The 11896-nt window shown below is 34.6% G+C and overlaps 1 long non-coding RNA gene across 1 annotated transcript; it reads right to left on the bottom strand.

Moving 5' to 3' along the window:
• Positions 1-547: 547 nt before the first annotated feature.
• LOC107312662 lies at positions 548-11523 on the bottom strand. The gene is made up of 3 exons (XR_001554538.2): positions 11183-11523; positions 4879-4975; positions 548-2869 (listed from the first exon to the last, which is right to left on the bottom strand). It is a non-coding gene; the product is annotated as an uncharacterized LOC107312662 (long non-coding RNA).
• Between the last annotated feature and the right edge of the window lie 373 nt (positions 11524-11896).

The following is an 11896-nucleotide window of genomic DNA, read 5'->3' as shown; positions in this document are numbered from 1 at the left end:
AGCAAAGAAAAACTGATATGATAATATTACAATGTATGCTCCTATGTTTACCACAAAAAACATTAGAGATCCAAATTCTAATTTGTCCATCTACAGTGAGACAGTGTGAGGCTAGATAGAAAACAAACAAACAAACAAAAACAACAAGCAAACAAAACAAGACGTCCATATCACAGTTCCAGACAAAATAAATTGTTATTTTTCATTAACAAATCTAAAAAATACATCCATCAATCATTTCTGACATTATTTGCTTGGAGTGTATAAGTGACAAACATACCAACTAGGCATAGATAACTCTAGCAGTGAGCAGAAAACACACAAGATGAATCAGATGAAAATGACAGCTGTTTTCATTAAATCCAGTAATTCTGTATTTTCAAGTTAAAAATAATTATTTACAAACAACAACAATTTACCAGCTGAGAGAAAAACAACAACAAAAAATCTTTGGTTTCATTTAATGCAAAATTTGCAGGGAAACCTCCTTTCCTTTTAGGTTTCTGTTCTTCTTCTTCTTCTTCTTCTTCTTCTTCTTCTTCTTCTTCTTCTTCTTCTTCTTCTTCTTCTTCTTATTATTATTATTTTCAGATTACTCTCTGTTTTTATTTCCACATGAGTTCTTTTCAGGCATCTGTGCTTGTGAGGATTTATGTAGCACTGCTTATAAGAAAGGTCAGAAAATATACTCAAATAGAGGAGAGAAAAGGGATGACCTATATTCTTTGTCAGATGACTCTGTGAGTAATTGAAATCAGCCATGAGGGTACCCCACCCTCATTTCTGTTCAAGACTTTTTTTTTTACAATAACTCCTATACATGTTTCATTTTGTCTATCAAAACTTTCAGACTTAATGAAGGGTCATTTTGCAAAATGGAGATAAATACATTCTCTCCTATTATGCAACTAGCTTACACATGCTTGTGAGTCAAGTCTACGCAATAATAGAATTTTGCCATTGGCTTTTATTTCATGTGGTATGCTGGCCCACACTTTATGCTGCTCAAGAAGCTAGTCTTCCTGATCTGATTAGAAGGATGTGGCACATAACAGAGCTGGCCTGCATTACAAGGACATTTTTAGTACATTCTTTCCTTCTAAGTGTGGTGGAGCTACCTCAAGGCAACTCTACTACATCCTTAAGGAACACTGAATTTGTATGTATTTTTATTTTTTATTTAATGTAAGGTTTCGGTTGAGTTTGGTTGGGGTTTGTGGTCAGGCACTTGGCAGCTCATCAGCTCAAGAAATAATGCAATTTTCATGACCTTTAGATTCTAAACAAGGTAAAGCTTGGACAACCTGATTTTCACATTTTGTAGTGTATTAGGTGAAAGGCGGGGCTGCGGGTTGTGACGCGAGAGGTCCCACCTCCTTAGTTAATATTCATGACGTAAGTGTATGGGCGGGATTAGCCTTGCCCACTTTCTAGTAAGTTCTGTGCCAAAGGTTATATAAGGGTGTGCTTGCTTTAATAAAACGCCATTTTGCCACACACTCTCTTGTTGCTGTCTTGGCATTTGGCCCAGCCGCGGAAACTCGGGGACGAACAGAACACAAGGTGACTTGTAACAACATTTATCTCATTAGTCTCTTTTCCCATTTCTGTTTGCATTAGAGCTATTAAGAGTTTTTCTTTCACAACATAACCCTAGGATTTTTCAAGTTTCAAAGGCTTGGGATTTGAGTTCTTAATTTTACTGTTCATGTCCTGAAAGCATTCCAGGTGAGTGCTGATTAACAGTTGTTTTAATCTTCATTATGTCAAGTGTTTCACAAACCAAAAAGGTACAGCACAGCATTTGAATAGGTGCACATAGTAATAAGTTAAACAGGTTTTCCTCAAAGTAAAAAGTTTTGATAGCTCAACTATTTATGAAAAGTAACATTAAAAATGCTTATGCTCTTGTCTTTTTTGAGCTTGTTTTTGACTATTACTTCTGTTGTGCATTACAAATACATAATTATGTGTGTTTATTTTCAACATGATTGTCACCTGTAGAACATAGATGGACTGGCTGTGCTATTGCATCAATGCTGTGCATTGACCTTGAATTTTAAGAGGGCCAGCTGCCAGAAAAAGAAATCTTTAATTTCATTGACTCATTAAATTAAACTCATTTTAACAAAAATAATCATGGATGAATCACCATATGTTCCTGAATTTAGGAGACTGGGGAGATTTTTAAATAATCTGAGTTTGGAGCTCTTCTTTTGAGCTAGAATGCTTTCAGCATTTCCATTTAACCTAAATACACTATCAAGTTAGACATGAAGTTATAAAACAGCAGATAGAAACAGGTAAAGATAGGAAGGATGCCAGGAATTGCATTCTGTCTGCCAACAGTTATAAGTAGTAATTTTAGTCACTTAGCTTTGAAGTACTTTAGAAGCCAGCACATGAACAAAATATTATAATGACCAAGATAAATACATGAGAAAACTTATGATGTTACAGAAATAACTTTGGGGTTTTGTTGTTGTTTGGTTGGTTTTTTGGTTTTTTTTTTCTTTTGGAAATTTTATATTGTCTAATTTTCCATGCTGGCCTGAATTATATTTAATGTAAGTTTTAGAATTGTTGAATATTATTCAATGATTTAAAGTGGAAAGGAGATGAGCAACAGAGTCTGCTCTGAGAGATAAACAAAATCTTGGCTGGAAGAAAATCCAGACGAGTACGGACACCATCTGTTCTCCTACAGTTGTTTCTACATTCATCACTAAGCAAATTATGGCTACTAAAGTGCAGATGCAGAAATCATGTCATGCAGAACATAGACAAAAGGGTTGCCTTTGACCCAAAACAGAATATTTCTCTGTCACCATATTTCTTTTTCTTCTATACACTTCCTCCAATGGATATTCTGGAATGAAAACAACAAATCAGAAACACAACAGACCTATCTTGATACTTTAGATATGATAGGAATATATAATATAAAATTCTATAATATTTCATGAATTTCTGTGGGGGAAAAAAAAATTGCTCCAAAAAATTTGTGGCAAAACTCAGTCTATATTTATACACACTTGCTGAAACTTAGATAACTAGAAATTGAAAAACTTCCCTCAGAATGAGACTATTGAAATATAGGAACACAATTTCAGATATCCAGTTCGGTCTTCTGCCTTTACTATCTATCTCAAGTGTTCTTTATGCGCTGATTCTAAGATATTTCATTGTCTTCCTCATGAGAAATAACAGCAAGCTCTGTGTATCACTTCCCAAAGAAAAATTCCTGAAGACCTTTTTGTAAGGTAAAGCTTACTAACATAGACATCTGTGCTAAGCAGTGCTGAACTTTAGAACTGATTTGTTTCATTTAATACAAACCCGTGTGGTTTGGGAAGGCTCAGCTTTTACAAACTTAGTTTGCAAACCCTTTGTTTCCTTGAAGTAATCACTGAGACTGCCCATTGATCTCTTGCTTTTTTGTTATGATCACTGTAACAGCTTTCCAGAGTGCACTGCAAGTCATATTGCTGACTGATTTCTGCATAAGAAAACTGCAGTGAGCTTGATTATGAAAAAGAGAATAGGTGATAAAGGGAATATTTTGTTACGTTAGACGGGAAGATGTGTCAACTTCAAAGTTTAAAACAAATCATTATGCAAGCTTCTTTTGTTAAATAAATGATGTTTAGAAGAACAGAAATAGGAAGTAGAATTGGAAAACAGGTACTATAAAAATACAGTAATTTGCTATGAAAATATATTATGCAAATCTGAATATAATTTATTTCTTTAAAAACTCAAAATGGGTAAATGTGATATTTTGGAAAAATAAATTGCACATCCGAGACTGGAGTGCTATGTGCAGACTAATGGCTTTAGCTATGGCTTCTTTGATCTACCTTTCTCCTTTCTCTGTCCAGCATTTTTTGCTTAGAAGCTGTGAACTTCAGCAGAACCAACTGGCTTTAGTGCTGTATGAATTTATTTTTTTAAGGAAAAAATGGCTTAAGCAAATATTTTCAAAATACCAAAAAATATTAAATTGATTGTTAGCTTTGTCTCCTTCACTGTCTTGGAAATATTCTGGCAGAGTATCTAAGAGAAGCAAAGTGAAAGTATTTTCCTGTGAAGCTGGAAGGGGGAAGGTGGCAGCCACAATAGCCAAAGAGGACTGATCAGATGGTCTTTGAGAGATAAGAGTATTTGAAATACAAAACAGTTAATATTTCCTTAAATTATTTTAAAGCATATGATAGGCCTCATGGGAAGGATTGCTATGTTTTGGCACTTTGGTTTGGTTTGATTTGTTGTTTTTAAGAAGATTCCCTGGAACTTTTATTCTGACAAAGATAAAATGGGTACTAAAGGCCTCAAAACTAAACTGGTTGAATGGTTGAGACAACACATCTCAATCGTTTTTAGACTATTTAAAAATAGACTGTTGGGTATAAAGCATATTTTGATGGACAAAATTCCTACAAGGGAACCAGAAGTCAGAAGAAAGTTTATCACTGTTTATTAAAGAATCATGTTAGATCTATTTCAAGACATACATCACAATGACCCAGTCTGTTTTCTAAAGATAATAAAGAATCATGGAACCATTAAGACTGGAAAATACCACTAAAATCATCTAGTCCAGCCACAAACCCATGACCAATGTGCCCATTAAACCACGTCCACAAGTGCTATACTTATCTTTTTCTTTAAAACCTCCAGGGATGGTGATTCTATCATTTCCCCGGCAATCTGGGCAGTACTGCCCATTCTGGTCAAAATTTTTTCCTCACACGCAACCTCAGCTTCTCCTGGCACAAGCTGAAGCCATTACCTGTTGTCCTGTCAGCAGTTACAAAAAAATGAGACTAACCCCCACCTCACTACAACCTCTTTCAGCTGAGAGCAATAACATCTTACCTGTGCCTTATCTTGTCCAAACTGAAAAACCCCAGCTCCCTCGGCTACTCTCTATAAGACTTGTGCTCCAGATCCTCCACAGCTTTGTTGCCCTTCTCTGGAATTGAACAAAGCAGATGTCACAAAACCAATGAGCAGTTCAAATAAGAATGAGAAAAAAAAAAATTACATAATTGTGAAAGAAAAATCCTAAGTAGTACTCAGTGTGTAAGAAATAGAGCAAAAAAATCAGTTTGAATAAGATTTATTCACTGCCAGTGCAACCTATTAATTACAGTTCTAAGTTGATAGTAATATCCGTGGGAATTCCAGTAATTCTTTGGAACTGATAACAGTGAGAGGAATACGAAAGAATAAGTAAAAGAGTAAGAAAATACTCAGATTTTATGTATATTAGGAGGATATTGAATTCAGATGTAAATATAGTTATAAAAACACAAAACTATTCTGCAAAAGTCAAAGGCACAAGTAAAAGACTGAAGATAAAGAAAGTCAGAATATCCATGTGTTGTTTTTTTTTTTAACAAAGGTTATCTGATAGAAAACCTAACTACACAAGTATTTATACAGCACTGCATGCATATGAATACATAGTATGGTGTACAACCGAGCACACAGAAAAAAACCCCACAAATGTAGTAGATGAAAACAGCATCTAAACTGAAACTTTCTGTCTTCATGAAAGCGTGTGGTATGGGTTCATCTCTAAAAGGAAATATGAAACTAATCTTTACAATCCCAGCAGCAATCAGGAGCCTGGGATACTAAAAAAAAAATAAATAAAACAACAACAACAACAAAAAAAAGCTATGCAAATTGTAGTATGGTGAAAGGGAAGGCAGGGATACAATTCATTTAACCATGTTGAAAACAGCAACAAAAAACATCTTTCCCATTGAAGTAGGTCCATTACCTTTCTCTGACTGACAGAAGGGCCTGAGCTATCATTCCAGCTGATCGACTGCTTTTTGTTCTGCATCAGAACTTGTAACAACCATTAGTATTTCAGAGGGCCTCAAATAACTTTGGTCAATCAATGTAAAACATGACGAAATATTAATTATACTGCATTTAGGCTGCCTAAAATGTACTGAGCTCCGAGAAAAGATTGTATTTTACTAGTATTATTGATGTGCTGTTCCAGAGTTCTGAAAGGCTAATGCAGTGATTTTTAAAAAGATTGAATTCTTGCACACAACAACACATCATTTTAAATGCCTTAGCTTTATCTTTTTGGAAAATGGCTTCGCCTAAAATATAGGTCTAAAAATAAGCCTTCATTCACTTTAAAATTATTTAAAGAAGCATCTTGAAAAGTAGGTTATGACATATCACATTACATATTAGAACAAAACCAGACCAAATCCCATAAGTATAACAAAAATCAAAACAGAAACACACAAGCCTGTAGACAGATAAGGTTCAGCAAAGCAAAGCTTCATCTAAAGTATATGTTAACTCTGACAGTTTCTTTCTCTCCTTGCTATTTTTTCTTCCTTTTTAAAATTTATTTTAAAATATCCACTTTCCCAGATACATCAGAAAAATCACTCAAATACTGTATGCCAGCATACTGTTGACTTGTAATACTTGGTAATAATCCATATGATAGCAGCGTTGCTTGTCTATGTATCATTATTTTTAAGAATGTAATCAAACTGGTAAATAATTTCATACTTAGGAGGACAGATTATTGCTAAAATGAGGTGTAACATTTCAGTGTGTTTGATAACCAAACATCTCTGAAACTTTGTGACACTTTGCCCTGAGAATGCAACTAGAAAAAGGGGATCATCTCTTTTCACATTTGTACTAATTAGCTTCTGTTTAATGCCATCTAATCTCAGGGAGGACTTTGGGTTGTTTTATATTTTATTTGGGCACAGGCACAGGTAATTAGTAGAATAAATTTACTCTGATTTCTTTTTCATATGTGGTAATAAAACTGAATCTAATTAAAGGTTAAGGGCACTGGCTGAATGTAAGTCACTAACAAAATACAACAGACTGTATAGTGGAATGTTTTTTTCTCTGTTACAAAGATATCTTAGTACAGGTAGTGTGAATTTTTCTTGAAGTGAGGGAAACATCAGAAGGTGAAGCAGTCAGAACAATTATCTATACCAGTATATAATTCTGCATGCCATCTACTGCATCAAGTCAACTTCACTCTGATTTGCTAGCTTGAACAATATACATAACATGACTATAATACTGAAAAGATCATAAACATAACAAGGGCAAAAATACTGCATTTGAAACATTTATCTACACATACCAGGGATTCAACAAAGTTGAAATAGAAAGAGATTTTGTAAAGAGTATTTCTGTCTGTGAAATATTCACAGAAATTGTGACAATTTTAAAACATCTCATCTTTATTCAAAATTATTCAACAAAAATGTGTTACGCCAATTCTATTTTGTGGGCTTTACTGAGTAGATAAAGTTGGTTATTAAAAACTTGAGCTGAATTCCTTGCTCCTCCCCAAACTCTCGTGAAATTAGGTCAAAGCCATAAAGGAGCTCAAAGCATTTAAAGTGTGACATGGGTTGCTTTTAGGTATTTCAGTTGTAATCCTTAAAACCACACTCAGCAGCATGCTAGCTCTCTAGACATTTTAAGTTCATAAGTCATTTCTCTAGGAAGCTACAGTTTTGATGTTGCTTATACCTAAAAGCATCTCAGTCTGCTAAGTACTTAGCTTAGTTCATCCCAAATCCTTTCAAGATACACTCAACTTAGCTTTATTTTCCCTGCCCCACTGAAGGGCACAGTGTGTGTGCACTGCTGCTGCATTTTTGGGTCCAATTTTACTGAAAATAGTGCCTGCCTTCCAGTTGGATTGGAGTTTGAGCTAAATCTGAACCTTTATCTCTGATCAAGAGATAAATCAAGATCACATTTCAAAACAAAAATAAAATGCACCCTTGTTATACCTGTTCTCTCACATATGGTCTCTCCTGTTGAACTGAGAACTTGCATTCAAAGAAAAGCAAGCAAAAGACTTGTTCGAAATTACGTGTAGAGCATTTGTAGAGATTATAAAAGTAACTGGTGAATGTTCTTATCTCAGACTGAACGGGAAAGCAGAAAGGGAACAAACTGTGCTAAGACCTCTGTTCTATGTGTAACATTAAAATATTGAAAAAACTGAAGCACACATTCATAATATCCAGCACACTATGCATGTAGAAATTAGAAACATACCCTTACAATCAATACAATAGACAACCAAAATACAGAACACTGTTAACTTTTCAAAACTTTTATATAGAGATATTAGTTTATTTTAGAAGTAGCCCAAAAATTAGGTAAACCGAGCAGATTTGATTTTCAAAAACAAAATAAAATTAGTTCTAAAACACAGCATAGGAAAAGCAGAATAGTTTCCTGTTGCATCAAGTTACCAACCAACCAGCAGTGCATTCTATGACTGTTTTATGATGGCTTTTGGAAATTTTCATTAGCCATATTTCACCTGAGCTAACCAAAGAGAAACTCTGATCGACAATGTGTTTGAACAAGTATCAGTTACCAAAGACATAAGAACAAATGGTTCATAAACCATAAAAAATTATATACACATCAATAGTTTAATACCTTTATCTTCGTAACAGTCCTGAAAAGTAATGTTCTGAAATCTTTCTTCAATGGTTACAGAAACTATAAGAACCTGAGCTCATCCCACATCCCTCTCAAACTATAATGAAAAATTACTAAAAGTAATAACACGTTCATTTCTTGTCCCATCTCCATAGCTCCATATATGGAGTTTTGAACAAACAAAAGGTTATTTATAATAGATGATATCAAGTTATGATCAATACTAATGTAAAATTTAGTATCCGATTTGAACAGTTTGATACAACATAAAAAAGGTGAATAATACATGAAGCTCTTCCTCCATGAGTGCTGATTCACACCACTTACATTGTAAAAGGTGTTTACTTAAAATGTATTCCACAACTGCTGCAGAATATTTTTGGCATATAAGAGTTCACATCAAGTTAGAATCCACTTGCACATACACAATGGTAATGGGTGACTGATTTCTCAGGCCTTATCTCAAGCCATGAGCCTTTTTCACTGTATTTTTCCCTCTGTCCTTTTGGGGAGGGGGAATGAGAGGGTGGCAGGGTAGTGCCATTGATGTTAAACCACACTGAATCTATTAATACAACATTAATTTTATAATTCCAGAATTATTATTATTTTTTTTTTATTATTATTTTACATAGTGCTTTATCAATCATTTCAAATAGTACATAAAGATAAAACCAATGAGGCAATTAATAAAGGACCTAGTCTTAAGTTAGACACTGCATTTGAGACACCTACACAGGTAGTCACAGAAGCTGTGTCAGAAAATATATCCTGAAAGTGATTTCCAGGTTAGACAGAATTTTAACCTTCCAGAGTAAAGCTATTTTTTCCAATAATGATAGCTGTACCAATTTCTCTCTTCCACTCTGTTACTGAAGGAGGATTAAGATATTTCTAATATTGTAAAATAACTTTTTGAGAAAAAGTGATGGTTATTAAAAGAGTGCTCTAAAATTGGACAATTCAAATTTGTTAGGATTCTTGCCTAAAATATGTTAAGCAGGTAATGCCTGGGACACACAGAACTTCTGCTGGTCCAGACACCTCTGCATTGGGAAGCAATTTTCTATGAGGTAAAGGAAAAAAAATACAACAACAAAATACTAAAGAATGTTGGCCTTTGCCTTTCTGCCAGATTTAGTTACTTGGATTAATATAGTCTAAGCATAGTCTAACAACATCTTACAACCCATTTTGCTTATCAAAGGAAAGACAATGATGTAAAGGGAGGTTACTTCACCCATCTGCATTTTAAAACTTTTTTTTTTTTTTTTTTTTCTTTGGTATGGAACAGGGTTGGGTTACATTGGAAGGCTTAGATTGCTCACAATGCTGCTTAATAAAAAGACTACCTAGATTTGAAACAATAGCATATAGTAGAAAAGTGCTGAAGGGCTTTCCTCCATGAGTACTCTGGACAAAGCAGAAGCGATGGAGAGACATGTTAATGCCATTTCTTCCCAGCATTATAAAACTTTGAAAAATATAGTGTAGCAAGTCCTATTCTTTTCTTCATAACAAATACATAGACTACTTCAGTAAGGTGGACAATGAGGGGTAGAAAACATTTAGCAAACCAAGAAGCTGTTTGTTGAAAAAATGTGCATAAGCACCACTATCACTCCTACTATAAGTTCAATGAAAGAAAAAAGCACAGTTATCTGTTTGTGGTATATAAGGACAATTTTCCATACATTCCGAGCTAGTCTTCACTTCCAGATAACTACACTCTTAATGGTGCTTTATTTTTGTATTTTGCCCTAAGTACCAGATATTACCAGGGGTCAGCAAGCTGCTCCCTCTTGACACTCCCAGCACAAATTTCCTCAGACTTCTTCACTAGCTTTTTACACCGTTCTGCATATCCAGGAGAGCTAACTGCTTGCCATTAAACCTCAAAGCCTAAAGTACAACCTCAAGGAAAAAAGGAAATCATCAGACTTTCTGTTCTGCAGAAGCTCTCATCTTCTGAACAGCTTGACTTTTCCTTAGATAATTTTTGAATGACTCCTAATAATAACAACATTCTAAAACGTAATTTTTTCTTTTAGCTGAAGACTGATTTAAGAACAGCAGAATGTGTGGTTGTATGGCACCACTCCTCAGTTACCACCTACAAAAAATTCTGGAGTCTGTGGGTATTTATCGTACAGGTACTCTTCATGTGTGAACAAAGATGACTAAATTTTCAGCATGAAGCTATCAATTGTTGGGTTTTTTTTGTTTTTTGTTTTTTGTTTTTTTTTTTTTTTTTAAAGTTATACAGCTAATTATATTTCTAGGAAGCTGAAATCATTTCTTGCAGTCATCTCACTTTACTACAGTGAGTTCCAGTTCTGCATTTTATTTTATTTTAAACGAAGTCTTTTGTAATAATTCTGATACACAGTTTCAAAATAGAGAGTGTGGAACATTTACATTTTTTTGTCTGTTTGTGTATCTTTGAGTTATTTCAAATTTTCATGTTTGCACGCTGTTCCTTTTAGACTTTCTGTGTTAAAACGAAGGCTACTCAGCCTTCCTGAAATAGGATATTATTTTAATGACTTAAAAATTGAGTTGTTTGAGTTACTTCAAATACTGATCAAGTAGTATTTGTACAGTTGTGGTGAATGATAAAGTTAAGTCTGATCAGGCCACTATTCAGTTTTCATTAATGTAAATCATTGCTTGAAAAACTGCTGAGAAATGTAATTACCTTCAGGAGCCTGAGAGGTGAATCTTCCAAAAGCGACAATTGCAAGGTTGTTGTCAACACAAGTTGAAAACAGGTTTTGAAGAAACTACTTCAGTTAAGTGCAAGGTGCCTTTTCCATGGATTGAAAGCTAAATAAGAGAGGATAGAGAAGCATTCTTGTCATGCCTCCTTACTAGAATGAAAGTCAATAGTAGACAGAGTTTGTGTGTGAATAGCTTAGTTTGGTGTGTTAAATAAAGAATCCTATGGCCATTATCAAATGCTACTTTGCTTTTTCTAAAGTCAGTTCAATTTTATGAGCATATGAAGGGAGAGTTTCACTGTCTCAAGGACAGCGTTTGTGATACATTTTAAAATACTTTTGGTTGAGCCTAGAAATTTCTAGTACTGCATGATTATTGTTGATGCCAGTGTCCTGAAAAAGTGTTCACAATTGGACTGATTCTTCAATGACACTGCTATAGTGTCTGAAGCTCTACTGTATTGGAAAACTGCATCAGTTTACTAATTGCCCTTAAAATAAAGGCAACTGGACACAGTACTCCAGATGTGGCCTTACCAGGACAGAATAAATGAGGAGGAACACCCCTCTTGATCTGCTAGCCACATTCTTTGCAATGCATCCTTGGATACCAAAGGCCTTCTTGGCCACCAGGTCATGATGCTGGCTCATGGCCAGCCTGTTACTCACCAAGACACCAAAGTTCTAGCAGG

Source organism: Coturnix japonica, chromosome 4 (assembly GCF_001577835.2).
Source record: "Coturnix japonica isolate 7356 chromosome 4, Coturnix japonica 2.1, whole genome shotgun sequence".
NCBI classification, from domain to species: domain Eukaryota; kingdom Metazoa; phylum Chordata; class Aves; order Galliformes; family Phasianidae; genus Coturnix; species Coturnix japonica.
The sequence above is the reverse complement of the archived record's forward strand: the minus strand, read 5'-3'. Positions and strand labels throughout refer to the sequence as shown.